This window comes from Hylobates moloch, unplaced genomic scaffold, assembly GCF_009828535.3.
Source record: "Hylobates moloch isolate HMO894 unplaced genomic scaffold, HMol_V3 SCAFFOLD_10, whole genome shotgun sequence".
Classification (NCBI taxonomy): domain Eukaryota; kingdom Metazoa; phylum Chordata; class Mammalia; order Primates; family Hylobatidae; genus Hylobates; species Hylobates moloch.
In genome coordinates, this window is record NW_026652285.1 from 12782308 (window position 1) to 12807771 (window position 25464).

General features: G+C 44.6%; 1 long non-coding RNA gene across 1 annotated transcript; it reads right to left on the reverse strand.

The window, feature by feature from the left end:
• Nucleotides 1-6861: 6861 nt before the first annotated feature.
• LOC131384519 (uncharacterized) lies at nt 6862-17843 on the reverse strand. The gene is made up of 3 exons (XR_009215441.1): nt 17342-17843; nt 9030-9152; nt 6862-8079 (listed from the first exon to the last, which is right to left on the reverse strand). It is a non-coding gene; the product is annotated as an uncharacterized LOC131384519 (long non-coding RNA).
• Nucleotides 17844-25464: the final 7621 nt, after the last annotated feature.

The following is a 25464-nucleotide window of genomic DNA, read 5'->3' on the forward strand; positions in this document are numbered from 1 at the left end:
GGCTGGAGTGCAGTGGCATAATCTTGGTTCACTGCAAGCTCCGCCTCCTGGGTTCATGCCATTCTCCTGCCTCAGCCTCCAGAGTAGCTGGGACTACAGATGCCCACTACCACACCCGGCTAATTTTTTGTATTTTTAGTAGAGACGGTGTTTCACTGTGTTAGCCAGGATGGTCTCAATCTCCTGACCTTGTGATCTGCCTGCTTCGGCCTCCCAAAATGCTGGGATTACAGGCGTGAGCTACCGCGCCCGGCCACTTCAAAACATTTTTTAAAATTAGCTGAGTGTGATGGTACATGCCTGTAGTCCCAACTATTCAGGGGTCTGAGGTGGGAGGATCACTTGAATGTAGGTGTTTGAGGCTGCAGTGAGCTATGATCATGCCACTTCAGTTAGTCTGGGTGACAGAGTAAGATCTTAACTCAAAAATAAAAGTCATAAAATTGTTCATTGAATATCCTTATCATCCCCTAATATCTGAAAGTCTGTAGGGATGTTGGCTGTCTCATCGCTGATATCGCTAATTTGTATCCTCCCTTTCTTTCCTGATTAGTGTGGCTAGAGGTTTTCTTTTTTTTTTTTTTTGGAGATGGAGTCTCGCTCTGTTGCCCAGGCTGGAGTGCAGTGGCGCGATCTCTGCTCACTGCAAGCTCTGCCTCCCAGGTTCATGCCATTCTACCTCAGCCTCCCAGAGGTTTTCAATCTTATTGATCTTCTCAAAGAAAGAGCTTTTTGTTTCAATGAATTTTTTCTGTTTTCTAGCATGTTGATTTCCACTCTAATCTTTGCTATTTCCTTCCTTCTGATTACTTTGGATTTAATTTGCTCTTCTTTTTTAAGAATCTTAAGGTGGGCCGGGCGCGGTGACTCAGGCCTGTAATCCCAGCACTTTGGGAGGCCGAGGTGGGTGGATCATGAGGTCAGGAGATCGAGACCATCCTGGCTAACACGGTGAAACCCTGTCTCTAGTAAAAATACAAAAACAAAATTAGCCAGACTTGGTGGTGGGCGCCTGTAGTCCCAGCTACTCAGGAGGCTGAGGTGAGAGAATGGCATGAACCCGGGAGGCGGAGCTTGCAGTGAACCGAAATCGCGCCACTGCACTCCAGCCTGGGTGAAAGAGCGAGACTCCGTCTGACAAAAAAAAAAAAAAAAAAAAAGAATCTTAAGTGGAGACTGAGAACATTGACATGAGAAAAGTAGATCAATGGACTCGAACAGAGTCCTGAAATAGACCTGCATACATATGGACAACTGGTTTTTTATAAAAGTGCAAAGACAATTCAGTGGACAAAGGGCAGTCTTTTAAATAAATGGTACAAGAATAATTGGACGTTCACATCCAAAAAAATGGATTTTGATTGCTATCTCACAACATATTCGAAAATTAACTCAAATATATCGTAGACCCAAAGGTAAAATCTAAAACACTAAAATTTCTAGAAGAAATATAGAAGAAAATTTTTTTGACCTTGCATTAGGCAATGATCTCTTTTCTTTTTCTTTTCTTTTTTTTTGAGATGGAGTCTTTCTTTGTCGCCCAGGCTGGAGTGCAGTGGCGCAATCTCGGCTCACTGCAAGCTGCGCCTCCCGGGTTCACGCCATTCTCCTGCCTCAGCCTACCGAGTAGCCGGGACTACGGTCGCCCGCCACCACTCCCGGCTAATTTTTTGTATTTTTAGTAGAGACGGCGTTTCACTGTGTTAGCCAGGATGGTCTCGGTGTCCTGACCTCGTGATCTGCCTGCCTCTGCCTCCCAGAGTGCTGGGATTACAGGCAATGATTTCTTACTACACCAAAAGCATAACCCATAAAAGAAGAAATTGATAAACTGGACGTCAGCAAAAGAATCTCTGCTCTTTGAAAGATCTTGGTAAGAAAATAAAAAAGACAGCCCAGAGACTGCATTAATATTTGAAAATCATATATTTAATAAGGGACTTGGATCCAGAATATACCCAGAACTCTCAACACTCGATAGTAAGAACTCAATTCTTTTAAATGGGCAAAATATTTGAACAGATATTTTACCAAAGAAGACATGTAGATGGCAAATAAGTACAGTTTTGTGTCACTTAGCAACAGAGATATGTTCTGAGAAATGTATTGTTAGGTGATTCTATCACTGTGCAAACATCATAGAGTGTACTATACAAACCTAGATGGTATAACCTACTACACACCTAGGATATATGGGATAGCGTATTGGATAGGCTACAAACTTGTACAGCATGTACAACATGTCTTGAATACTGTAGGCAATTGTAATACAACGAGAAGTATTTGTGTATCTAAACATAGAAGTGGTACAGTAAAAATATGGTATACAACATAGAAAATGGTACACCTGGATAGGGCATTTACCCTTCAATGGAGTTTGCAGGACTGGAAGTTGCTCTGAGTGAATCAGTGAGTGAGGGTGAGTCACTGCGAAGGCCTAGGACATTACTGTAACTACTGCGGACTTCATAAACACTGTACACTTAGGCTACACTAAATTTATTATTTATTTATTTATTTTGAGACAGTGTCTCGCTCTGTCAGGCTATCATTGTACTCCAGGCTGGAGTGCAATGGCATGATCTAGGCTCGCTGCAACCTCCACCTCCCAGGTTCAAGCAATTCTTCCTGTGTCAGCCTCCCAAGTAGCTGGGATTACAGGTGCCCACAACCACACCCAGCTAATTTTTTTTTCTGGTTTTTTTTTTTGAGACGAAGCCTTGCTCTGTCGCCCAGACTGGAGTGCAGGGGCACAATCTCAGCTCACTGCAACCTCCGCCTCCTGGGTTCAAGCAATTCTCCTGCCTCAGCCTCCGGAGTAGCTGGGATTACAGGCGTATGCCACCACACTGGGCTAATTTTTGTATTTTTAGTACAGATAGGGTTTCACCATATTGGCCAAGCTGGTCTCAAACTCCTGACCTCATGATCCGCCCACCTCAGCCTCCCAAAGTGCTGGGATTACAGGCATGAGCCACCCACTGCCCCCAGTCTATTTTTAAAATATTTTTCTTTCTTCAATAATAAATTAACCTTAGCTGGCCGGGCACGGTGGCTCACGCTTGTAATCCCAGCACTTTGGGAGGCCGAGGCGGGCCGATCACGAGGTTAGGAGATCGAGACCACGGTGAAACCCCGTCTCTACTAAAAATACAAAAAAAAAAAAATTAGCCGGGCGTGGGGGCAGGCGCCTGTAGTCCCAGCTACTCGGAGAGGCTGAGGCAGGAGAATGGCGTGAACCCGGGAGGCGGAGCTTGCAGTGAGCCGAGATTGCGCCACTGCACTCCAGCCTGGGCGACAGAGCGAGACTCCGTCTCAAAAATAAAAAAATTAATTAATTAATTAATTAACCTTAGCTTACTGTAACTTTTTAACTTTTTAAACTTTTTAATATTTTTAAATTTCTGACTTTTTTGGGATAACAGTGGAAAACACACATTGTGAAACTGTACAAAATTATTTTCTTCATATCATTATTCTATAAGCATTTTTCTATTAAAAAGTTTTTTTTTTTTACTTTTTAACTTTTTTGTCCAAGACTAAGACACAAACACACACATTAGCCTGGGCCTACAAATGGTCAGGATCATCAATATCACTAATATCACTGTCTTCCACCTCCACATCTTGTCCCACTGGAAGGTCTTCAGGGGAAATAACACGCATGGAGCTGTCCTTTCCTGTGTTAACAATCCCTTCTTCTGGAACACCTCCTGAAAGACCCAGCCATTCCACTCCTAAGTATTTCTCCAAGAGATATGAAAGTATAAGTCAATATAAAGACTTGAATATGAATATTCAAAGCAGCTTCATTTGTATTAGTTAAAAACTGGAGACAACCCAAATCTGCATCAACAGGTGAATGAATAAATTATGGTATATACAAACCATGGAATAACACTACTCGGCAATAAAAAGGAATATATTATCGATACACACAACCCCAGGGATGAATCTCAAAGTAATGCTGAGCTAAAGAAGCCAGACAAAAAGATTGCTGGATCATTCTATTTGTATAAAATTCTAGAAATGAAAATTGATCTATAGTGACACAGAAAGGTTAGTGGCTGCTTGGGGCTTGGGGACAGGGACAAGGGTTCAGGGAGAGGTAAGAGGGAAGGGTTACAAAAAGCACATGAGAAGACTTTTGGGAATGATGGATATACGTTCAGTAGTTCTAGGAGTGGTGATTGCACACGTATATACATATGTCAAAACTTAAATTGCTTACTTTAAAATGTACTGTCAACTGTAGATCAGTTACACATCAATAAAACTGTATAAAGATGGCATGTCACCAGGTGCAGTGGCTCACACTTGTAATCCCAGCACTTTGGAAGGCCGAGGTGGGCAGATTGCTTGAGCCCAGGAGGTTCAAGACCAGCCTGGGCAACATGGCAAAACCCCATCACTGCCAAAAGTACAAAAAAATTAGCCCAGTGTGGTCGTGTGCACCTGTGGTCCCTGCTACTTGGGAGACTGAGGTGGGAGGATCTCTTAAGCCTGGGAGGCAAAGGTTGCAGTGAGCGGAGATTGTGCCACTTGTACTCCAGCTTGGGAGATGGAGTGAGACCCCGTCTCAAAAAAAAAAAAAAAAAAAAAAAAGGCATGTCTTTTATCTGAGTCTTTTAAAACATCCTTTGAAAGAGTTTTATATTTTTCCTCATAAAGATTTTGTGCATTTGTGTTAGTTTAATTCCAGGATACACAATAATTTCTGGTGCTATTGTGTCATATCTTAATTCATATTTTCTCATTACTTATTGAATCAGTAGTATCAGTTACATCACTTATGTATGGCTGCATAGTAAACCACTCCCTAAACTCAGTGAATAAACACAACCGGGCCAGGCACAGTGGCTCACACCTGTAATCCCAGCACTTTGGGAGGCCAAGGCGGGCAGATCACCTGAGGTCAGGAGTTTGAGAACACCCTGGCCAACATAGTGAAATCCCATCTCTACTAAAAATACAAAAAAAATATGAGCCAGGTGTGGTGGTGGGCACCTGTAATCCCAGCTGCTCAGGAGGCTGAGGCAGGAGAATCGCTTGAACTTGGGAGGCGAAAGTTGCAGTGAGCCAAGATTATGCCACTACCCTCCAGCCTGGGCTACAGACAGAGCAAGACTCCATCTCAAAAAAAAAAAAAAAAAAACCCACAACCATGTTATTACTCATGATTCTGGGGGATCAGAGTTTCAGGCAACTCTCTGCAGAAAGTGCTCCACATGACATCAGTGGGGTGACTGGACTGTCTTAGAGGCTTCAAGATGGCTTCATTCACATGTTTGAGGGCCTGGTGGTGGGCAGGAGAGCAAAGGCACATTGCAAAGGGATGGATCTGGACAGGCATGATTCGCTGGAGATAGTTTTTAAATATTTTACCTTAGTGAGGAGGAACACTGTATTGGTTAGATTTATGTGTCAACTTGACTGGGCCATGGGGTGCCCAGCTATTTGGTCACACATTATTCTGGGTGTTTCTGTGAGGGTGTTTTTGGGTGAGCTTAACATTTAAATTGGTAAACTGGGTCAAGCAGATTGCCCTCCATAATGTGGGTGGGCCTCATCCAATAAGTTGAAGGCCTGATCAGAACAAAAGGCTGACCATCCCCCAAGTAGGAGAATTCTCCTGCCTGATGGCCTTTGAAATGAGTCATTGGCTCTTCCTGGTTCTACAGTAGCTTCCTGACTTCAGACTTAAACTGAGATATCGACTCAGACTTGGGCTGATTTGGATTTGCCAGCCTCCATAATCACATAAGCCAATTCCTTCTAATAAATCCTTTTTTATTCCCTATGAATGAATGAATGCACCATAGTGATTGTTTCTCCAGAGACCCCTGACTATTAATTTTTTTTGTTTTTTTTTAGATGGAGTCTTGCTCTGTTGCCCAGGCTGGAGTGCAGTTGCACAGTCTCGCTCATTGCAACCTCCACCTCCCAGGTTCAAGCAATTCTCCTGCCTCAGCCTCCCAAGTAGCTGGGACTACAGGCATGTGCCACCACGCCTAGCTAATTTTTGTATTTTTAGTAGAGACGGGGTTTCACCACATTGGCCAGGATGGTCTCAATCTCTTGACCTTGTGATCTGCCTGCCTCGGCCTCCCAAAGTGCTGGGATTACAGGTGTGAGCCACTACGCCTGGCTATTAATTTTTTAAGTGACCATTTACACAGCAATGTTGGTGAACTTTCTGATTCATAAATTTTTTGCTTCCCTAATAATCCTTATAACTCTAATTTATTTTTCTTGCCTTATAATGATGGCAAAGACTTCCAATACTACAATTAAAGGTAGCTTTGACAATGGCTATCTTTGCCTTTTTTCCCCAATTCAATGCAAAATGAGTCTGAAATTTCTCATCTGACCATAATGTCTTTCTGCTTTTAGTAGATGTCAAGGGTATTCTATTCCTAACTTTCTGATAGATTTTTTTCATCATAAATAGCTGTTTACCTTTGCCAAATGCTTTTTCTGCATTTACCGAGATAACTGTATGTTTTGCTTTTTTTTTTTTTTTTTTTTTGAGATGGAGTCTCGCTGTCGCCCAGGCTGGAGTGCAGTGGCGCAATCTCGGCTCACTGCAAGCTCCGCCTCCCGGGTTCACGCCATTCTCCTGCCTCAGCCTCTCCGACTAGCTGGGACTACAGGCGCCCGCCACCACGCCTGGCTAATTTTTTTTGTATTTTTAGTAGAGACAGGGTTTCACCGTGGTCTCGATCTCCTGACCTCGTGATCCGCCCGCCTCGGCCTCCCAAAGTGCTGGGATTACAAGCGTGAGCCACCGCGCCCGGCTGCTATGTTTTGCTTTTATATTGATTAATTTTCTAATGTCAAATTACTTTGATGGGCCTGACTTTTGTCCTCTTTTCTATTTGATTTGCTAATATTTTATTTAGAATTTTCCCATCTTTGTTGATAAGCAAAATGAGCCTTATTTTCTTTTACTGTTTTATATGACTTTAGAATCAAGTTTCTACCTGCTCCACAGAATGATTTGGGTGACTTTCTATTTTTATTTTCTGGGACAACTTGCACAAGACATGAGGTTTTATTCCTTGCAAGTTTGGTGAAACTTACCTATGGAATTATCAGGACCAGAGAATTTGAGGGTTGTGGAGGATATCTTGATTACAATTTTTTTTTTTTTTTTTTGAGACAAGGTTTTGCTCTGTTGCCCAGACTGGAATGCAGTGGCGTGATCTCGGCTCACAGCAACTTCTGCCTACTGGGCTCAAGCGATCCTCCCACCTCAGCTTCCCAAGTAGCTGGGATTACAGGCACGTGCCACTACACCCAGCTAGTTTTTGTAGAAATGGGGGTCTCACTATGTTGCCCAGGCTGGTCTCAAACTCCTGAGCTCAAGCAGTCCACCCACCTTGGCCTCCCAAACTGCTGGGATTACAGGTGTGAGTGCCACTGCGCCTGGCCATTTTTTTGTTTTGCTTTTGTGTTTGTTTGTTTTTGAGGCAGGGTCATCCCACTCTGTTGCCCAGGCTGGAGTGCAATGGCACGATCTTGGCTCACTGCAACCTTTGCCTCCTGGGTTCAAGCAATTCTCCTGCCTCAGCCTCCCAAGTAGCTGGGATTACAGGCCTGCGCTACCACACCCAGCTAATTTTGTATTGTTAGTAGACACAGGGTTTCACCATGTTGGTCAGGCTGGTCTTGAACTCCCAACTGTTATGTGCGTCCATGTGAAGAGAGTCCACCAACAGGCTTTGTGAGAGCAACAAGGCTGTTTTTTTCACTTGGGTGCAAGAGGGCTGAGTCCACAAAGAGAGTCAGCAAAGGGAGATAGGGGTGGGGCAGTTTTATAGGATTTGGGTAGGTAGTGGAAAATTACAGTTAAAGGTGGTTATCTCTTGTGGGCAGGGGAGGGGTCACAAGGTGCAGGGTTGGGAGATCATGAGACTCATTGTCCAGAGGAGGAATGTCACAAGGTCGATCGATTAGTTGGAGTGGGGCATGTATATGTGCAGGTCACAGGGGTTATGATGGCTTAGCTCGGGCTCAGATGTCTGACATTGAGGATCCTTCTTTATCTTCCTCTGATGCCCTCCTATGAGAATGAATCTGTTTTGGAAGAAAATGCAATTAAGATTATCCATCACAACAACCATTAGCTCCAAATCTCTATTCATTCATTTTATTCATTATAAGTCTCATCTATCTGATGAGATAACTTTTTTGAAGACAGGAATTATACGCTGTTTAACAGTGCTTGGATTCTTCCACAGTTCAGTCATCCTTGCTATCTTGCAGGGGACTGGTTCTAGGATACCGCTCCCCCCACACCATACCAGAATCTGTGGATGCTCAATCCCTTACATATAATGGTGCAGTATTTGCATATAACCCACACCCCCCCATATACTTTATTTATTTACTTACTTAGAGACAGGATCACCCTCTGTCACTCAGGCTGGAGTGCAGTGTCACAGTCACAGCTCACTGCAGCCTCAACCTCCTGGGCTCCAGTGATCTGCCCACCTCAGCCTCTTGAGTAGCTGGGACTACAGGTGCATACCACCACACTGGCTAATTTTTTTAATTTTTTTTTATTTTTAGTAAAGACAGGATCTCACTATGCCGCCCAGGTTGGCCTCCCAAAGTGTTGGGATTACAAGTGTGAGCCAGCATGCCTGGTCCCATGTACTTTTAAGTCATCACTAATAAAGTGTATAGATATTGTACAATGGTGACAGTTGTTATACTGTACTTTCTATTTGTATTTTTATTGTTTCTTTTTTCAAATATTCAGCCTCATCTAGTTGAATCTGAAGATGTGGATCTGATGATGAAGAGGGCTGACTGTATCTAACTTAGGGTCTTGCATGCAGCTGGCACTTAATACATTTTATGGACTGTTTTAGCTAACATTCAACAGACAATTCCTAATAATTAAAAAAATCTCTTAAAAGTAGGGAAAAAAGGAAACCTGAGTCCTTCCTCTAAAGTGGCATGAAAACCAGCCAGGAAAGCAGAGCGAGACCTTATCTCTACAAAAAAAAATTTAAAATTACCTGCTTGCCTGTAGTCCTAGCCACTCAGGAAGCTGAGGCAGGAGGATCCCTTAAGCCCAGGAGTTTGAGGTTACAGTGAGGCAGATCACACCATTGCTCTCCAGTCTGGGTGACAACAAGGCCCTGAGAAAGAAAAACAAAGAAAGGAAAGGAAAAAAAAGGAAAGGAAAGGAAGGAAAGAGTATAAGTATTGAAAAGGGAGAGACAAAACTATCATTATTTGCATATGAAATGATAAATGTTAGACAGCCAAAGAAGCCTAAGAGAATCAACTAAGATTTTACTGGAAGTAATATGAGAATTCAGTATGGTATGTCAGCCTGGGTGACACAGTGAGATCATGTCTCAAATTTTTTTTATCTACATAAGCAGAATAGGCACAAAAAATTATCTAGAATATCTTTAATTTTTTTTTGACGGAGTCTCGCTCTTGTCAACCAGGCTGGAGTGCAATGACACAATCTCAGCTCACTGCAACCTCTGCCTTCCCAGGTTCAAGCGATTCTCCTGCCTCAGCCTCCCTAGTAGCTGGGATTACAGGTGCCTGCTACCATGTCTGGCTAATTTTTGTATTTTTAGTAGAGACGGGGTTTCACCATGTTGGCCAGGCTGGTCTCAAACTCCTGATCTCAAGTGATCCGCCTGCCTCAGCCTCCCAAAGTGCTGGGATTACAGGCATGAGCCACCATGCCTGGCCCTGGGCATCTTTTTAAACTGCAGGCACTGATTCAGTAGGTCTGAGCTGCGGGCTGAGACCCAGTACTTGTCTAATAGGCTTCCTCTGAAGCCAGGCTGCAATTCTGCACCACACTTTGAAGAGCAGGTTCAAGACCAATGTATTTTCTGCCATTTCAAACTACTGAAAAATCCTTCCTCCTATCTCAAGGTCTGTCTCAATGTAATTCCAGTTGCAGCCCCACCACACTGGTCCTGGCTACTTCCTGCAGAACCACATGGAACAAATTTAATTGACCTGAACTTGATAGCTTATCAGCTATGTTAAGGCAGCTAGCTGTTAGGGTCCCCTGAGTTTTCTTTTCTTTTCTTTTTTTTTTTTTTTGAGACAGGGTCTTTCTCTGTCACCCAGGCTGGAGTGTAGTGGCACAATCTTGGCTCCCAGGTTCAAGCAATTCTCATGCCTCAGTCTCCCCAGTAACTGAGACTACACGTGTGGGCCACCATGTCTGGCTAATTTTTGTATTTTTTAGTAGAGATGGGTTTTCGCCATGTTAGCCAGGCTGGTCTCAAATTCTCAGCCTCAAGCGATCCACCCACCACAGCCTCCCAAAGTGCTGGAATTATAGGCGTGAGCCACCGCACCCAGCTGACAATTAGACATCTTTGAAAGACTCTATAGCAGTTGACAATAATGCAGAAGTTTTTAGTTTTAGTTTATTGAAGTGACCCTTCTCCTGACTATGTAACCACTTATCTTCCTCTTCCCATTCATCTAATATGGGGTGAAATAATATGTGATATTACCAATATAGTTCCAATATATGTTTTTTGTGGAAAATTCAGAAAACATTGAAGCTAAACATGAAAATCTGCCAGGCAAAGTGGCTTACCCCTGTAATTCCAGCACTTTGGGAGGCCAAGGCAGGCAAATCACTTGAGACCAGGAGTTTCAGACAAGCCTGGCCAACATGGCAAAACCCTGTCTCTACTAAAAATACAAAACAGCATGGCATGGTGGTGCACACCTGTAGTCCCAGCTACTTGGGAGGCTGAGGCAGGAGAACCGCTTGAACCCAGGAGGTGGAGGTTGCAGTGAGCTGAGATTGTGCCATTGCACTCCAGAAGCCTGGGTGACAGAATGAGACTCTGTCTCAAAAAAAAAAAGAAAGTTGAAAATGAAAATCTCATATGATGCCATCATCTAGTGGCAACTACTGTTGACATTGGGTATATTTCTTTTATTTTTCTATTTGCATATTTTATCTTGCTAAAACTCAATATCTTACCTGTTTTAACAATAGATGTTCATTATAGAAAAAAGTGGAAAATACAAATATGCCAAAGAAGAAATAGAAATCCTCATGGTCCCATTATCTAGAAACAACCTCTAGTTACATTTTGATGTGTTTCCTTAAAGATGTTTAAATTGGCCGGGCACGATGGCTCACACCTGTAATCCCAGCACTTTGGGAGGCCAAGGCAGGTGGATCACCTGAGGTAAGGAGTTCGAGACCAGCCTGACCAATATGGTGAAACCCCATCTCTACTAAAAATAAAAAAATTAGCTGGGCATGGTGGTGGGTGCCTGTAATCCCAGGTACTTGGGAGAAGCTGAGGCAGGAGAATCACTTTAATTCAGGAGTTGGAGGTTGCAGTGAGCTGAGATTGTGCCACTACACTGCAGCCTGGGCGACAGAGTGAGACTGTCTCAAAAAAAAAAAAAGAAAAAAAAGAAAGAAATGGGGGATATATATTCTATACACATTAAAAAGATAGTAAGGAAATACTAAAACTAGTTCTACATAAATTCAACAACTTAGATGAAATGGACCAATTCCTCAAAAAACAAAGTAATCTACCACAATTCATCCAATATGAAATGGATAATAAGAACAGCCTTATGGCTATTAAGAACATTAAATTTGTAATAAAAAAATCACAAACAAGAAGTCTCCAGACTCAAATGATGTCACTAGAGAATTCTACCAGTTAAAAAATAATTAACACTGCCAGGCAAGGTGGCTCACGCCTGTGATTCCAGCACTTTGGGAGGCCAAGGCTGGTGGATCACAAGGTCAAGAGATCGAGACCATCCTGGCCAACATGGTGAAAACCCGTCTCTACTAAAAATACAAAAATTAGCTGGGCATGCTGGTACGCGCCTATAATCCCAGCTACTAGGGAGACTGAGGCAGGAGAATCACTTGAACCCAGGAGGCAGAGATTGCAGTGAGCCGAGATCATGCCACTGCACTCCAGCGGGGGTGACACAGCAAGACTCCGTCTCAAGAAAAAAAAAAAAATAATAATAATTAACACCAATCCTACCCAAACTCTTTAAGAAAATAGAAAAGAACATTGCTTAATCATTTTAAGAAGTTAGTATTTACTCTGACACCAAAACCAAAGGAAGCACACACAAAAAAGGAGAAAACTGCCAAACAGTACCCATCATAAATAAAGATGCAAAATCCTTAACAAAATATTAGCAAATAGAATTAATCAACATATGAGAATTACACAACATGACAAAGTGGGGTTTATTCCAAGGATAAATAGCTGATTTGGTATTTGAAAATTAATCAATGTAGTCTACTGTAATAAAAGGCTAAAAGAAAAAAATCATGTCAATTAATTTCGGAAAAAAGTATTTGACAAGATTCAACACCAACTCATAATAAAATTCAGATAAAATAGGTATAGGGGGCCAGGCGCGGTGGCTCACACCTGTAATCCTAGCACTTTGGGAGACCAAGGCGGGTGGATCACGAGGTCAGGAGTTCAAGACCAGCCTGGCCAAGATGGTGAAACCCCGTCTCTACTAAAACTACAGAAGTTAGCCAGGCACGGCCGGGCTCAGTGGCTCACGCCTATAATCCCAGCACTTTGGGAGGCTGAGGCAGGCAGATCGTGAGGTCAGGAGATCGAGACCATCCTGGCTAACACAGTGAAACCCCATCTCTACTGAAAATACAAAAAAAAATTAGCCGGGCTTGGTGGGGGGTGCCTGTAGTCCCAGCTACTCGGGAGGCTGAGGCAGGAGAATGGTGTGAACCTGGGAGGCGGAGCTTGCAGTGAGCCAAGACTGCGCCACTGCACTCCAGTCTGGGCTACAGAATGAGACACTGTCTCCAAAAAAAAAAAAAAAAAAGTTAGCCAGGCGCAGTGGCAGGCACCTGTAATCCCAGCTACTCGGGAGGCTGAGGCAGGAGAATTGCTTGAACCTGGGTGGCAGAAGTTGCTGTGAGCTGAGATTGTGCCACTGCACTCTAGCCTGGGCGACAGACCAAGACTTCATCTCAAAGAAAAAAAAAAGTATGAAAGGTATATGGGGAGAATTTCCTTAATTTGATAAAAAAAAAAAAAACCTGCAAAAAAATTAGTTAACATTATAAAGTGCTGGGATTATAGGCATGAGCCACTGCACCCAGCAGTCTTTTTTTTTTGTTTTTGAGACAGAGTCTCAGTCTGCTGCCTAGGATGGAATGCAGCAGCGCTGGAATGCTGAAGGGGGCCTGCCCCTCCATACCTGTGGGTATTTCTCGCAAGGTGGAGATGAGAGACTGAGAAAAGAAATAAAAACACAGAGAAAGTATAGAGGAATAAAAGTGGGCCCAGGGGACTGGTGCTAAGCAAGCAAGGGCCTGCCTGGGCACTGGTCTCTGAGTTCCCTCAGTATTTATTGATCACTATCTCTACCATCTCGGCGAGGGGGATGTGGCAGGACTATAGGGTAATCATGGGTAAGGGTCAGCAGGAAAACATGTGAGCATAGGACTGTGTCATAAATAAGTTTAAGGAAAGGTGCTGTGCCTTGATGTGCACATAGGCCAGATTTACGTTTGGCTTCACACAAGCATCTCAGTGCAGTAAAGAGCAGTACTGCCGCCAGCCAGCATGTCTCACCTCCACCCATAAGGTGGTTTTCTCCTATCTCAGTAAATAGAATGTATGATCAGGTTTTACACCGAAACATTCTATTCCCAGGGATGAGCAGGAGACAGATGCCTTCCTCTTATCTCAACTGCAAAGAGGCCTTCCTTTTTCACTAATCCTCCTCAGCACAGACCCTTTATGGGTTTCAGGCTGGGGGACAATCAGGTCTTTCCCTTCCCACGAGGCCATATCTCAGGCTGTCTCAGTGGGGGGAAACCTTGGACAATAGCCAGGCTTTCTTGGGCAGAGGTCCCTGCGGCCTTCCGCAGTGCATTGTGTCTCTGGGTACTCAAGACTGGAGAATGGTGATGACTTTTACCAAGCACACTGCCTGCAGACAGATTTTTACCAAGGCACATCCTGCACAGCCCTAAATCCATTAAACCTTGAGTCAATATAGCACGTTTCCGCAAGCACAGGGTTGAGGCTAGGGTTACAGATTAACAGCATCTCAAGGCTTTCGGGGGACCTGCCCCGATAATCATGTAGGTTCTTTTCTATTTTTCCTAAGTGTCGGCTGGCTTGAGAAATAAAGGGACTGAGTACAAAAGAGAAATTTTAAAGCTGGGCGTCGGGGGAGACATCACACGTTGGTAGGATCCATGATGCCCCACAAGCCATAAAAACCAGCAAGTTTTTATTAGGGATTTTCAAAAGGGGAGGGAGTGTGCGAATAGGTGTGGGTGACAGACATCAAGTACTTAACAGGGTAATAGAATATCACAAGGCAAGTGGAGGCAGGGCGAGATCACAGGACCACATGACCGAGGCAAAATTAAAATTGCTAATGAAGTTTCGGCACTATTGTCATTGATAGCATCTTATCAGGAGACAGGGTTTTGAGATCAAGCGGTCTGACCAAAATTTATTAGGTGGGAATTTCCTCTTCCTAATAAGCCTGGGAGCGCTATGGGAGACTGGAGTATATTTCACCTCTGCAGTTTCAACCATAAGAGACAGGTGCACCTGGGGGGACTGTTTATAAGCCTATACCTCCAGGCACGTATTCTCTTCCTCAGGGACGTTCCATGCTGAGAAAAAGAATTCAGCGATATTTCTCCCATTGCTTTTGAAAGAAGAGAAATATGGCTCTATTCTGCCCAGCTCACCAGCGGTCAGAGTTTAAGGTTATCTCTCTTGTTTCTTAAACATTGCTGTTATCTTGTTCTTTTTTCAAGGTGCTCAGATTTCATATTGTTTAAACACACATGCTCTACAATTTGTGCAGTTAATGCAATTATTACAGGGTCCTGAGACGACATACATCCTCCTCGACTGACAGGATTAAGAGATTAAAGTAAAGACAGGTTGGTTGGGCGCGGTGGCTCATGCCTGTAATCCCAGCACTTTTGGAGGCCGAGGCGGGTGGATCACGAGGTCAGGAGATCGAGACCATCCTGGCGAACACGGTGAAACCCTGTCTCTGCTAAAAATACAAAAAAAATTAGCTGGGCATGGTGGCGGGCGCCTATAGTCCCAGCTACTCAGGAGGCTGAGGCAGGAGAATAGCCTGAACCCGGGAGGTGGAGCTTGCAGTGAGCCAAGACTGTGTCACTGCACTCCAGCCTGGGCGACAGAGTGAGACAACCTCTCAAAAAACAACAACAACAACAAAAAAAAATAAAAAAACAAACAAAAAATAAAGACAGGCATAGGAAATCACAAGGGCATTGATTGGGGAAATGATAAGTGTCCTTGAAATCTTTACAATTTATGTTTAGAGATTGCAGTAAAGACAGGCATAAGAAATTACAAAAGTATTAATTTGGGGAACTAATAAATGTCCATAAAATCTTCACAATCCACGTTCTTCTGTCATGGCTTCAGCCGGTCCCTCCATTTGGGGTCCCTGACTTCCCACAACACAAGGCAGCAGAATTTTTCTTAGTACCGATCAAAATGGAGTTTCTTATGTCTTCCTCTTTCTACATAGACACAGAAACAGTCTGATCTCTATTTCTTTCCCCCACAGAATGCAGTGGCATGATCATGGCTCACTGCAACCTTGACCTCCGTGGGCTCAGGTGATCCTCCTACCTCAGCCTTCTGAGTAACTGGGCCTATAGGTGCATGCCACTACTCTCGGCTAATTTTTTGTAGATATGGGGTTTCGCCATGTTGCCCAGGTTGGTTTCAAACTCCTGAGCTCAACTGATTTCTCTTCTTCAGCCTCCCAAAGTGCTAGGATTACAGGCATGAGTCACCATGCCCAGTCCTTGAATGGTTTTAAAGTGTTATTCTTATCTGAATATTTGCTTTAAACAATAGTATTTAAACTTACAGGAAAGGCTAAATATAAACCTCTGCATGTTAACCCTATATACATTTTTCTATGCTGTCACTTACATTTTTGAATGTACTGCTTTAAACTTCAAAACAAGCAGTCTCCCCCAGGTCTCCCATCACCTTCTGAAATCCTAACTTATATTAACTAATATAAAGCTACAAATTATGTTAGTTGGGTGGCTAGGAACAAAGAATGTGCCATAAAAATAAGGCAAATTTACATCAGTTTGCTAAGTTTTTTGCCACTGTTCAGCCTCTTAAATTGTGGTAGCAGCTATTGTTCACATTGATTTGTATATATTTATAGTACAAGGAAGCATTTCTAAAGGACCTTGCTCATTGTTTTGCACAAAATAGCCACTTAATATTTGTTGAATGAATTGCTGGCACTATCTCTGGTATTTTTTTATTTATGTATGTATTTATTTTTGATACAGAGCCTCATTCTGTCGCCCAGGCTGAAGTGCAGTGGCATGATCTTGGCTCACTGCCACCTCCCGGGTTCAAGCGATTCTCATGCCTCAGCCTCCCCCGTAGCTGGGACTACAGGCATGCCCCATCATGCCTGGCTAATTTATATATATATATATATATATATATATATATATTTTTTTTTTTAGCAGAGATGGGGTTTCACCAAGTTGGCCAGGCTGGTCTTGAACTCCTGACCTCAAATGATCCGCCCACCTTGGCCTCCCAAAGTGTTGGGATTACAGGGGTGAGCCACCCTGCCCAGCCTGTGGTATTTTTAGTGTGATGTCTAGAACTTCATATACTTTTTTGGATTACTTTAATTGTAAGGCTGTATCCAAACTGATGAAATGCTCTCAGAGGTAACTATCTGGAGAAGTGACTTCACTGATGCATTAAAAGAAATGACTGGCATGGAATAAGGATTAAAATATATTAATCCAAAACATTTAAAATTGCATTAATGTTATAACAGCCTAAAGCAAAACTAATAAATCACATAAAAAATCTCCCACGCTGTTGTTCTTAGTAGTTTACATTGTGCTACATACTTTTGCATGCATATGCATACAACTTCTCTTCTGTTTTTAAACTTTGCATTACATGTACATTCTTCCATATTATATGATCTTCATAAAACTTGTCAGTTAAATGGCTGCATAAAAAAGCATGCGGTTCATGGACCATTATGCTGTTCCCTCATTCCTTTTGTTATTAATGGAATATAGCAAAGAACATCTTCTGTACTATTATTTATCAAGAATAGGGCCAGGCACGATGGCTCAGGTCTGTAATCCCAGCACTTTGGGAGGCCGAGGCGGGCGGATCTCTTGAGGTCAGGAGTTCGTGACCAGCCTGGGCAACATGGCGAAACCTAAATGTCTCTACTGAACATGTCTCTACTAAAAATATAAAAATTAATGGGTCGTGGTGGTGCACACCTGTGGTCCCAGCTACTCCAGAGGCTCAGGTGAGAGTATCACCAGAGCCCAGGAAGTTGAGGCTGCAGTGAGCTGTGATCGCACTACTGCACTCCAGCCTGGGCAACAGAGGGAGACCCTGTGGAAAAAAAAAAAAAATTCCCAGGAGTACAGTTACAAGGTCAAAGGATAAGGTACACATTTAAAAACAAATTTCCTATCTTTCTCCTCCTGAGATAACAAAATACGGCAGGGTATGAACAACTCTTCATACATTACTCTCTAAGGTTTTCCTTGTTAATCCTTTAAGACGTTATCATCTCCCTATCCTTGGCTGCACCTGAAAAGAGCGGGAGCTGGCAGGTAACCCGATCTCCTCCACCAGGTGAGTCCCCGATGGAGGTGTCAACTACAAGACCAGGAGCAGAGCACTCCTCGGGCTTTGCTGGAACCATTGGCGTGGGAATGCTGTCTCTTCCCTCGCCCGAGAGACGCCAAATTCCCAGCGGGCAGCGGACTCGGTTCTAACCTTCCTCGCCCCAGCCTCTAGGAGCGCTCTGCACGCAGTAGGCGTCTAATAAATGCAGTCGGCCCTGCTTAGACAAAAGCTCTCCTTAAGTGGACCGGACACTAAGCCCCTCCAGGTGCCAGCGTTGTCGCCCCCGCCGCCACTTTGCTCCCTGCCCGCTCCCTCCCCGCATTCCGCGTGGGACCCTCGGCGGCACCGCACCCACTCCCTAACGGCCGGTGCCCGCCCGGGGCACCGTGGGTACCCTGCGCGCGCCCGCTGGCCCCGCCCGGCCCCAACGGCCCCAACTCCCGTCTCCTCCCAGCCCCCCGGAGCCGACCAGTGGCGGCAGCAGCCCCAAGTCCCGGGTCCCTCAGACAAAAGGGCGGGTGGAGGAGGAGTAGCCGAGCCCAGAGTCCTGCTCCGGCGCCGCCGAGCACCGCCCGCCTCAGCCGACCAGCCCCGTCGGCTACTGGGCCTAGCCGAGACGAGAGGAGGGAAAGGCCGCGGAAGCCGCGGAGGCCGCAAGGAGGCGGCGGAGGCGCAAGCGGCCGGCTACCGCCTAGTTGTGCTGCCCGGACCAAGGAAGGAGAAGTGGGAGGAGCGGGGAGCTCGGCGTCCCGCGTCCTCGGCGGCTCAGGGCGACGACGCTCGCCACATCCGGGACCTTCCGGCCGTGGCGGTCGCAGCGCCCGCAGCTCGAGCCTCAGCCCCTGCCGCTGTGGTGACTCCGCCGCGCCTCGCCGTCGCCCCTGTGCCCGTCCCGCCGGCCGCCCCGCCACCCCCGCCGCCGGGGACATGTCCAACCCGGGAAGCCGGAGGAACGGGCCAGTCAAACTGCGCCTGACAAGTGAGGGGGAGCGCCGGGCCGGGCTGGGCAGCCGCCGGGTGGGCGAGCTGGCGGGGGGGGGGGGTACCTGTTGACTTGGGAAGGGCCAGGATCGCGATCAATGGTGAGTTGGCGGTCGGAGGAGTAGGAAGGCCTAGTTCAGGGAGAGTAATTGGAAAACCACTCGCTCCGGTTTGGACGTTCTTTATTTTATTTTATTTTATTTTATTTATTTTATTTTTTTTTTTTTTGAGACGGAGTCTCGCTCTGTCGCCCAGGTTGGAGTGCAGTGGCGCAATCTCGGCTCACTGCAAGCTCCGCCTCCCGGGTTCCCGCCATTCTCCTGCCTCAGCCTCTCCGAGTAGCTGGGACCACAGGCGGACGTTCTTTAAAAAGCCGAGGATGACTTGGGGAGGGAGGGTGGTCTTTTGCGGAGGGGAGGATACACAGGTTCGCATTGCAGGCGGATTTCAGGCCGGAAAGTCTTGGTCAAGGAGCCCGACGCTGCCTCCCGGGGCTCGGGGAGCAGCCCCTGGGCTACCGCCCAGGTGGGCTCGTGAAGGGGATGAAGAGCTCCCGTGGCGAGGATTATTGAATCCGGTTGCTGACTGCGCGCAGTAAACACTCCTTAAAGATGGAGCGCTTAACGGGAGGGTGTGCGTGTGTGTTCCCGGGTTGTTACCTTGCACACCCACTTATGCCCACGTGCGAAACCTTTACTCCCCGCCTCCGGTCACCGCTGCCGGGGCCGCACACCTTAAGCTCATGTCTCTCTGAGGAGAGGAGACTGAGGTTCACTTTTCCCGTGTGCCTGTCTGATCCGACGGCTCGGGCTCATGGTGCACTGTTTTGGAAGTGTCTGATTGTAGGGTGGCATGTTTGGGGTTGTACCTTGTAGGCCGCAGAACTTGTGTCGCTTCTAACTCCAGACTTGCTTTAAAAACACACTTTTGGGGGGGGGGTAGGGGGTACTTTTCTAACTATGTGCTCATACAAACTTTAGAGCAAACTTTCTCTTACTCTACCCACCCTCCCCCTTCCTTTTTCTAAATGGAAAATAATGTCCGGAGGGGTTGCTAGATAGAAGACTACACTTACAAAGTGTTTATGATTCCAGGTGCATGAAATCTTTAATATTACAGGTACATTTTTTGCTTACAGTGCCATTTTTGGTATTCTTACATGGACACGTCACCCCCATTTTAGGAAAACTTGTATTTGGTTTGAAAAGGAATTGAAATCACGACGTTATCCTACCTTCACCACTTACCCCTGATAAATTGTCCACGTTTATATTCGGATGAGTGGTGAGAAAGATAATTTTCCGTAGAAGATTAGTGTGTGCGTGCACGTGTACGAATAAACTGTAATTATGTTTGCCCATACTAGACTTTGAGATTTATTTGGGCTAATTTTGTAGTTGAATGCCTGTGTGTCACATCCCAGTACAGCTAGGTGAAAACTTGCAGTGAATTTGGTATTTGAGAATTTAGCTTGAATGTATGTTGGCTGCAATTTAAATAATATATTACCTTCATGACAGTTTTGCTTTCCCTAGGGAAAAATGCGGGGAATCATTAACGGAGTGGTTCTTAATGGAAAACCTGGATTGGAGGATACTTGTATTTCCCCCTACTCCCCCCCATTCAATGTCCTTATATTGGGAGAAGTCAATGGAAACCTTTGTAGGGGATCTTTGTTGCTTTAGAGTTTATCTGTTGCTATCTGGAATCAGTGATCGTCGAAAGAACATGCGATCCCAGGTGTGCAGAAAGTATCAGAAATAAGCTGTTTTCATTTACTTGCCTCTAGGCTATGTAGAGAAAATGAGGGAAAAAAAATAGGGATTTTGATTTTCTGCAGATGAAATGAGTTGAGGTTTTTAGTATGACTCAGTAGATCTTAAAGTGTTTATCTGTGGTTTCTGTACTGCCTATGATATATTATAAAAATTTATAAGTAAAGTTTGTTAAGAGGAAAGATTATGCTTATATTTTAGGGGAAGAGGGAATATTGAACTACATTTATAGAGTGATTTTGTTTCAGGTTTTTCTGAGGATTTTTAAAATACCCTGTGTCCACTTAATAGGAAAAACAGTTTGAGGTACTCTGAGTTTCTTACAACTATTTGTCTCTGAATAGTTTTCTCTTAAAATTTGACAAATGCTAAAAACATTGTCCTTCCTCCTTTGGTTACAGTGGAGTCTTCTGTTTTGCCAGGAAAGTGAACTTTTTTTTTCATTTTTGTTCATCATTTACAAATTAGATGGTATATATTTTAGCAAATAGATCTCAAGAGCTGGATTTAATTAGCAGCTTTTTAGGACATAAACATTAAAGGGTTAGATGGAAAAGATTGTTTTGACTGACTGGATAAATGACAGGGCTGTGTTTGATGTGCGTCCAGGAATTTGTCTGGAGCTGGTGCCCAACTTCTCAGTCCGTCTTGAGAAGCCAAATAAAATATTTAACCTAGCCCACATTTTGTTTAAAAAAAAAAGTTGATTCTTTGTAAAGACCTAGAAATGTTTGGCATACCTTTAGACTAAGTGTTTAACAGTTCATTTAGATCTGGGTTCCCTAATAGAGGAAAAAAAATCAGATCCCACAGTGAATTTATATTTGGTTTGCAATACACTTGGGCTATAAGATGTTTTAAAATTATTGTTCTTTGCTTTAAGTTAATACCATATCAGTATTTTAAATTTATAGAATACCTTTGATTTCAAGATGCTGTATAAACTTTAGTTACTTGGTAATAACCTTATTGCAGAATTGCCCTTTTACTGAAAGGTATAAACATTTCCTGCATGGTGACACACACACTCACACACACACACACACACACACACACAGTCTCACACACTCATACACTGTCTTTCTGAAGAAGAGGAAATATTTGAACCATGAGATCTCTGCCCACAATTGATATTAGACCTTTCCACATATTATTCTTAAAACCACAATCAGTGAATTGTTTGGTATTTGTCAATGCTAATAAGGTGGGACTAATTTAATCATTTGATCCCAAATTTTAGATTCCTCAGGCAATTGGGGGTTAGAACCCAATTTCATCCATCAAGCTACTTCTGTTCGTTGTGACACATTAACATATGATCGTTAAAATGGGCTGTATGGTAACACTATCAACTTCAACTAATATTTCTAGAACAAATTGATTATAAAATATATAATTTCTATATCATTATACCTATAGGACTGTCAGATACAGGCTTTTCTCACAATGACTTGGATAGAAAAATATTCTTTACAGTAAAAACTTTAGGGTAATTTTTAGACCATTATTTTTTTTGAAAACCAAAGGCTGCAAAAAGCAGTTTAGTGTAATTTGTAATATTTTAAATTCTTAGGTATGGAGAAGTAGAATAAGATTACTCCTTCAGAACATTTATTTCAGACCTTTTTATAAATTTAATGTTTTTGTATGCTGCTTCTCATATTATTAATTTCAAAGCCCTTGGCAATAAGGAGGTTAACCTTGTCTATAATGTAAGGAAATTTAACTTTAAAAATTTCCCTTTAGATATGCTAGTGTCTTAATCTTGTTTCACTACATATTTTATTGATTCAAGGCCTTAAAAATTATAGCTTTATTCTATTACACAGGTTTTTAAGTATGCCTATACACCATAATGACATTATTTATTTATTTATTTATTTATTTATTTGAGATGGAGTTTTGCTCTTGGCTGGAGTGCAATGGTGCGATCTCAGCTCACTGCAACCTGTGCCTCCCGGGTTCAAGCGATTCTCCTGTCTCAGCCTCCTGAGTTGCTGCGACTAACAGGCGCATGGCGCCATGCCCAGCTAATTTTTTGTATTTTTAGTAGAGATGGGTTTCACTGTGTTAGCCAGGATGGTCTCTATCTCCTGACCTCGTGATCCGCCAGCCTCGGCCTTCCAAAATGCTGGGATTACAGGCGTGAGCCACCACGCCCAGCCAAGAAAGTTTTTTAAATGCAAAGTTCTCTAGCCACTTTGTATTTACCACTAGATGTCTCACTAACTTCAGGAAATCTGATAGCTTTTGACCACATTAGAGTAACTTGGCTCTCAATTAAATTTTTGTAGAATAATATAATCAGGTTAAGTTCAAACCTATTTTTTAAATTAAGATATTGAACTTGTATTTTTGTTATTGTGTTATTTAACAGAAAGGAAACATAAAAGGCTATGACTTTCCTACTTAATTTAAGGATCTGGAAGCCACATTTTGTATGGAAAAAGTTTTTCTTTTTTTTTTAATTTCAGTAGGTTTTGAGGGAACAGATAGTGTTTGATTACATGAGTAAGCACTTTAGTGGTGATTTCTGAGATTTTGGTGGACGCATCACCCAAGCAGTGTACACAGTACCCAGTGTGTAGTCTTTTATCCCTCACTACCCCCACCCTTTCCCCCAGTCCCTGTAGTCCAGTGTATCATTCTTATGCCTTTGCATCCTCATAGCCTAGCTCCCACATGTGACTGAGAAAATACGATGTTAGGTTTTTCATTCTTGAGTTACTTCACTTAGAATAATAGTCTCCGATTTTATCCAGGTTGCTGTGAATGCCATTATTTCTTTTTATGGCTGAATAGTATTCCATGGTGTATATATGTGTGTGTGTGTGTGTGTGTGTGTGTATATACATACCACATTTTCTTTTTTTTTTCTTTTTTTTATTAATTTTTTTTTGCACACAAAAACAATAAACATTTTCTAATAATACATACAAACAAAAAGATGCGTATCAAACATATTAGGAAGGTTGCACATGGGAAGTCGGGGAATAGAAATGGGGGGTGGGAATTAAAATAAATGAGAGAGGGACTTTATATGGATCAGTGATAATAACTCAATCCTCTATTTGACAAAGAAGAGGGAGAAGGAAGAGGAAGAAAAAGAAAGTGGGATAAAGGATCAGAAAGGGAGGAAAATAGAAAAAATTAGAGTATGACTCCAGGGTAGACCTGTTTTGTTGTCACTGAGTTGGTTGGTTAGTTTGTCTGTTGTATTTTTCATGTTTCGCCATGTTGGCCAGACTGGTCTCGAACTCCTAGCCCGAAGTGATCAACCCACCTCGCCCCCCAGAGTGCCGGGACCACAGGCGTGAGCCACCACGTCCAGCCCCCACATTGCTTCTGGCCTCCGTGGTAGACCTCCGAGACGGAGCGGCCGGGCAGAGGCGCTCCTCACTTCCCAGACGGGGTGGCCAGGCAGAGACGCTCCTCACTTCTTCCCAGACGATAGGTGGCTGGGCAGAGGTGCTCCTCACTTCCCAGACGATGGGCGGTCAGGCAGAGGTGCTCCTCACTTCCCAGACGATGGGTGGCCGGGCAGAGGCGCTCCTCCCTTCCCAGACGATGGGTGGCCGGGCAGAGGCGCTCCTCACTTCTTCCCGGACGGGGCGCCCGGGCAGAGGTGCTCCTCACTTCTTCCCGGACGGGGTGGCCAGGCAGAGGCGCTCCTCACTTCTTCCCGGATGGGGCGGCCGGGCAGAGGCGCTCCTCACTTCCCGGACGGGGCTGCCGGGCAGAGGCGCTCCTCACTTCCCAGACGGGGCGGCCGGGCAGAGGCGCTCCTCACTTCTCCCCAGACGGGGCGGCCGGGCAGAGGCGCTCCTCACTTCTTCCCAGACGGGGTGGCCGGGCAGAGGCGCTCCTCACTTCCCAGTCGATGGGTGGCCGGGTAGAAGCGCTCCTCACCTCCTAGACGATGGGTGGCCGGGCAGAGGCGCTCCTCATCTCCCAGACCATGGGTGGCCGGGCAGAGGCGCTCCTCACCTCCCAGACGATGGGTGGCCGGGCAGAAGCGCTCCTCACTTCCCAGATGGGGAGGCCGGGCAGAGGGGCGGCCGGGCAGAGACGCTCCCTACCTCCCAGACGGGGCGGCGGCTGGGCAGGGGCTGCAATCCCATCACCCTGGTAGGCCAAGGCAGGCGGCTGGGAGGCGGAGGCTGCCGCGAGCCCAGACCACGCCACCGCACTCCAGCCCGGGCAACACCGAGCACCGGGTGAGCGAGACTCCGTCTGTAGTCGCAGCACCCTGGGAGGCCGAGGCGGGCAGAGCGTTCGGGGTCAGGAGCTGGCGAATAGCGTGGCCAAGATGGCGAATGCGCGCCGGCAGGCAAAGGAGAAAAAACAGGCAGCGGTGGCGCGTGCCGGCAGTCCCAGGCAGTCCGCGGCGCGGGGCAGCAGCGAGACGAGGAGATTGCTGCCCGGGCCACAGAGGGAAAGAAAAGAAAGAAAGAAAGAAAAGAAAGAAGGAAAGAAGGGAAGGAAGGGAGGAAGGGAGCACCACATTTTCTTTATCCACTCATTGACTGATAGGTATTTGGGCTGGTTCCATATTTTTGCAATTGCAAATTGTGCTGCTATAAACATGCGTGTGCAAGTATCTTTTTTGTATAATGACTTCTTTTCCTCTGGGTAGGTACTCAGTAGTGGGATTGCTGGATCAAATGGTAGATCTACTTTTAGTTCTTTAAGGAATCTCCACACAGTTTTCCGTAGTGGTTGTACTAGTTTACATTACCACCAGCAATGTAAAAGTGTTCCCTTTTCACTGCATCCATGCCAACATCTGTTATTTTTTTATTTTTTGACTATGGCCATTCTTGCAGGAGTGAGGTGGCGTCGCATTGTAGTTCTGATTTGCATTTCCCTGATGCTTGGTGATGTTGAGCATTTTTCCATAAGCTTGTTGGCCTATCTTGGTTGGTGTATCTTCTTTTGAGAATTGTCTATTCATGTCCTTAACCCACTTTTTGATGGAATTGTTTTTTTTTTTTTTTTCTTGCTGATTT